We start from the raw sequence: 6,269 nt of genomic DNA, 5'->3' as shown, positions 1-6,269 counted from the left end.
CAGGAGCTCTGTCATCTTGGAACACAGCATCACCACTGGGGAATAAACACTGTAACATAAGGTGTATCTGATCAGCCAAAATAGTCACATAATCCTTAGCAGTAATGTGACCTTTGAGAGTAACCTGGGGCTTATGAAATACCATGATATCATTGCCCTAATCATCAGTGAACCTCCTACACATTTCACGTGTGTGACGTAAACTCTGCCAGAAGTTGGAATCAGTGCAAAACAAGGCTCACATAACCAAACAACATTCTTCTATTGCTCCACTGTCTAGGTTTATGCCTTCAGGATCACATTTTTCTGTTACAGCCATTTCCATCACCAAACAGTTTTTGATGTTGTTGAGCAACAGTCATACAATAATTTTTAAGCGAACACACTGCCATTTGACTGTATTAGTGTTTATTTAATTACGACACAGGTTTCAGCCTTTTATGCCATTTTCAAGTGACTGAGTTTATGTAATTAATAATTAAATAAACAAGAATACAGTCAAATGGTGGTGTGTCCATTTAAACATTTGCATCACTGATGTGTGGTTTTGGAATTCCAGCTCATCTTGCAATTCCTTGCTTCATGTTGTTTGGGTGCTGACAGGGGTCGCAAGTGTGACATTCAGTTTTACAGTGGCTTTTGCACCAGTCGTCCTCTTATTTTTTATCACAGTTCTCTTCAATGACCATCTGTCATAATCACTCTACACAGGCTTTCATTCATGCTGTGAAGTAGTGCATAATGGTTTTCTTTTTCCCTGTATGTAGCATAAATCCTCAGTATGGTACCTCTTGAAACATCAGACACTTTCCCTAGATGAGCACCAACAATTTGCCCACATTCAAATTCACTTAGCTCCGACAATGCACTCACAACTGCAGAGAACAATTTTCTGACCACTACTGGCCCTTGCAGTGTACTGAAGACATTGCACAGGTGCCGTGCAGGGTTGGCTAGCACCAGCATTTATGATCAAGCATGCATTTCTCACAGTGATTCCATATTTCTGTTCAACCCCTATACATGGGCAACACACGTGAGTTAATGTTGAAATGTCTTTTCTGCTAAGCATAAACCCTTCCGGTAATATTACTCACACGAGTCCGGACCTCCCCGTGTCCTGAAAGTTTTTCTACGCCCTTAATAATAGTTTTCCTGTGTAACATGCCACCATTAATAAACTATAGATGGTATATCTTTCACATGCCACTGGGTAGCCCAAGGTGACTATGATGTTTGATTGATGATGCTACTTTTATCATAAGGTCTGACTTCTGGGTTCCTGCAATGTCATGAATGTAGAATGTGTTACTTTTTCATCAAAAATCTTCTCTACAATTGTAGATAATTTAGGAGTACAGGAGGCCACTCGGCGAATAGTAGAAGTGTTGAGTTGTCAACAGGAACACAAAAAAGCATGAAACCTTTGCTAGTTTTCAGGTGAATCCTTTAATGACCTACAGTTCAAACATATGCACATTTACACACTTATGCACAAGTCTGTTGATGAAACTGCTTTGAAAATCATTTATTTTTTGACTTAGAAAAGACTTCATTATAGCTACTTCCAGTGAGATCTCTATTTAAAATTACCAACTTGGCAGAAATTGTCAGAAAGCACCAGATCTTTTCCTGTTACATCATACTTGATTTTATCACATAATTTAATGTTGATGCTGTTGTTTTGGTTATCCTTGTTGCACTATTGGCCAATGAAATAGCACCAGATTTACACGGAATGTCCAGAGAAGTGTTACTAACTTCATTCTTGATACTTGTGTCAGTTACAAAACCTCATATAAAATAACATTACCTTTAAAGTTAGAGGCCATATCCAAAGCTTGGATTAATTTGCTAGAGAAGACATTCAAATTTCCACTAGGTGATCTGTACTCTCATAGTGTGGTAACTTCTTTCTCTGTTACAGATATTACAAAATGCTTGTCTTCACTGTGTAAGCTAATATTAGATCTGACTTTAAACTGTAAACATATATTTCTTTACATGGGAACAAATTCCTCCACATTTCAGGATGTGCTACAATAAAAACGTGCAATTTCATAAAAGGTTAAAGCTACATTCACTATTCCTGATTCCTTATACCAATTGTCTGTAATCCATACTAGTATGATATCTACTTCAAATTGTTGAACTATATTAGTCTTGACTGAATATTTTGGTGCAGAAATTTTAGACCAGTAAGCTGTTCAACCACTGCTTATCCTGGGTGTCTCCTCTTCTCTCTGGTGAATAATAATAATAATTTTAAAAAACCTTCAGGTCTAGAGGAAGCACATGTTCCTTTTTTGTACTGCACTTTTTATGATGTGGCCATTTCCATGCTTAAGCCTACTGCACTGGCCACATATAGGAGTAGGTCCCTCTCTGGTTATTTCCAGTACTGTTGGTTCATCTACTGCTGTGTCCTCCTCCACTTACAGTATTGTATTCCTTTCACTTGAAGATGCAATTCCCTGTGCAGCAGGAGATTTAGTTCCCTCATCTGTTGGTCTGGATGCTGTTGTTTCTTATGTTTTTTTTTTCCATTTTGCTCTTTTGTCTATTTTCTGCATTGTCACTTTCCTGCCCCTTCTGGTTCTGGTTACTTTTCTGTAATGATATCCATTTCATTGGTTGGTAACGATAGGAGTGCTGAAGGCGCTTGCAACTATATGATTTAGTGCTTTTTTAATAGTATTTTCACTGATTACTTTTAGGATTTCTTCAAACAACTTTTTCTTTCCCATCCCTACAAAGTCCATGCTTTGTAAAATTGTTCCTTACTGGAGATGTTACATGTATAAATGCTGCATTTGGCATACTACTACATACTTTCTTGAATTTTCTACTGGTTGTAATTGTATCTGTGTTGATACATGACTTTTCCATTAGATCATTTCTTTGTGGAATGCCTACCACAACAAAGTTCACTTATTGGTCTCCCTGTAGCATACATTGTAGCACTCTTCTGGCTGCTGCACTCTCATTATGGTAAACATCTTTTGGTTCTCCACTATATACACTTGCATCCAAGACTGAGTGAACTTGTACAGCCTACTGATCTGTAGCATAGTTAATGTTTATGTTCATGCCAAGTTTAACCCACTTTCTTATACAATGTGCTTCTTATAATAAAAACTACAACTGTGAGGTAAATTCAGAGAAAAACAAGTCTCCATTGGGGTATTTTGATGTATATTATGTATGTACATCAGGCAGAAACTATGAAGAAGGCAAGAGGGGGGCGGAAGAAAGGGGGGGGGGGTGTCCAGAATATTTAACTTCTGTCAGTTTTAGATATCATCTTTCCCAATTGCTGAACCTTTTGTAGGAGAAAGCAAGGTGGAACAGTACTGATGAAAACTGCAACATACAATAATATTATATTTTTTATGGAATATTTCATCAGTTCTTGGAGGAATACAGACATATTAAAAACTTGAAAGCATGGTATTAATGTTCCACAATAATATTTATTTGATAATTGTTATGAACTGTCTTTTGGTTTCCTGGGCCATTGTCATGTAACTTAATACTAGTATTAACCAGCTTTTGGCTTCATGGGCCATCATCAGGTAACTATACTAGTATTAAGTTATCTGATGATGGTCTAGGAAGCCAAAAGGCAGTTCATAATGAACTATTAAATAATTATTATTGTGGAACATTGATACTGTGTCTTCAAGTTTTTAATATTAATACACTGTATTCAGTTTTTTCATGTCTGTATTCTGCAAAGGAACAACGAAATGTTTCACAAATAATATTATATTATTGCACATTGCATTTTAATACTAGTATTATGTTACCTGATAATGTCCTAAGAAATCCAAAAGCCTGTTCATAATGAACTCTTAAATAAATATTATTGTGAAACATTAATACTAAGTATGCAAGTTTTTAATAATAATATGTAAATAAGGATAGATTTTTACTTACCAGAATGGAAGACGCACTGAGCACTCGGCAGGCTCATACATAAAGCTGAAAAGTCCTTATTTTTTGGAGAGAGTCTTCATTCAGTGGTACGGTAAGGAGCTCTAGGGAAGGTTGTAAATGCACTTCTGCTTGTTTTCCTCTTTCAGACTAAGTTCAACAACTTTTGAACCGTGCCTTTGTGAATTTACTGTTACAAGAATGGGGCAAAGTCACATGGCGTAAGATCAGGGTTTCATGTCAGACGCTCAAGAAGCTATATGCTCACTGCAATGAATTAGTCAGTAGAAAATTTTCACCAATGAGCTAAAGCACTATCACAATGAAAGAACCAATTATCGAAATACTGGTTTTAAATGTTAAGGAACACTATGTACACATTGTTTCAGTTTGACTGAAAAAAAGTTTTGGACATAAAACACTTCATCAGTTTTCTCTATACTGAAAAAAAAGAATGACAAAAGTGATAAGCACCTTCAAATAACCAAATCTGGTTATGTATGGTAACTTTTATTGCTCATGATAACTAGGAATTCTTGGATAATCATATATGACTTTATTCATTTAGTGATATACATCATTTTTGAAAATTTTTGGCATTTCTTCATGCCACGAGACTTGCCACTGGCTCCTCTGTTTTAGAATTAGTTGCCCACAAACGGCAAAACTTCTATCTGAGTGCACTCACCTGTTGTAGATCTTAAACTTGTAACACCTCCAACTACATTATGTGTTTATGGCATATTTTTAAGATAAAAATCTCAAAAATTGACTTTCTTCTGCTATATTCACTCGCTAAAGTATTACAGCATCATATTCCAGAGTACCTACTCTTTCTGGAAAAATGTGTACATTGCACAGAATTGCTTAATAGTGATAATACAGGGCGTCCACTTTAGAGATTTTTGTAGACACATCTTTAAACAGTTGGACATAATGACAACAACCTCGCATTGCATTTACTTCCTTTCAGTTTCCTGTCGACGCAAGTGCCCCCCCCCCCCCCCTCCACACACACACACACACACACACACACACACACACACACACACACACACACACACACACAGGGATTTACACCATTGTGGTTCCCACATTCAATATTAGAATGGGACGTGAAGAAACCTCAATATGTGGAACAATGCTGAAAGTTTTTTGCCAAGTGTGGGCGTAGGTACAGATAGTAGGAGATCAGATTTATGATCCAGGGAACATGCAAATAGCTAACAACTGGGTTTAGGTCTGATCAGTCATTAGCACGATACCTGTCACATGTCAGCTGTATTAGACTTGTTCAGACAACTTCGATTTCGTAAACTTTTGACAGACCTCAGTAAACCATAAAAATTTTAAATTTTCCTGGTTTTTCGTTGCAACCTTCCAAAAGCCAGACACACTAGTTCAGGTGCATAATACAATACGGCTATACTGAAATAACTCTATGATTAAATACATAGTAACAAAAGTTGAAGAGTTGTGTTGAGTGGGGTGTATGATCAAGGTGTAAGATGTACCTGATTCACCCACACACAATCTAATCTAGTCCTGTCTCAGGCTTATCATAGCCCATCAGAGAGCTGAGAATGCAGCCATGTGATATATCAACTCTTTTGCAATTTCTGCGCAGTGTTTTTTGTGGGGGTGACCACCAACTGGCCAACTGCCAGAACGAATGGCCTCTGCGAAACTGTGGCTATGAACAGAGTTGACCATGCAATGACAGAGCACACTGCTGAGTACAACATGCTCAGTTTCAATGGCTGTTTCACACCTTGTGCCATCTGCATCCTTTCCCCAGCACCAGCTTTTCTGAACTACATTGAGGGGAGTTATCCTTGTGAGATGTCCTTCATCCCTGTAATCTTCCTGGCCTCAATCTCTGCTAACCCACAGCAGCCACAACCTCTACACACCAGTCTACCCTTTCTATGTCCTGCCACCTCCTTCCAACCCATGTCATTGTCATTGTGCACTGCAAGAACTCATCAGCTCCGGTGCCTGTATGTCTTTGCATTTCTACCCGATTCACCTGCGTGCTCTCCCTCCACATTTCTATCCTTTATACATGCTGCTTCCCTCCGAGCCACCAGATACCCTTCCCCATCCACTCCTCCTGCTTCCTACCTCTCTGTCTACCTGCAACACCTGACAATCCCTCACCCCAGAGCATCTGCTGAACAGCAGTCTCGGTACTGTAGGCTCAACCGGCAGAATAAAGCTGCACTGATGAGCGTTTTCATGTTAAGGAAATGTACAGGTTAAGTATTGTAAATTTTCAAGTGTTTAAACTAAAATTTGAAGAAACATTCCCAAAAAGTATTAAATTCTATTGG

This window comes from Schistocerca gregaria, chromosome 3 (genome assembly GCF_023897955.1).
Source record: "Schistocerca gregaria isolate iqSchGreg1 chromosome 3, iqSchGreg1.2, whole genome shotgun sequence".
NCBI classification, from domain to species: Eukaryota; Metazoa; Arthropoda; class Insecta; order Orthoptera; family Acrididae; genus Schistocerca; species Schistocerca gregaria.
Note: the sequence above shows the minus strand (reverse complement) of the source record.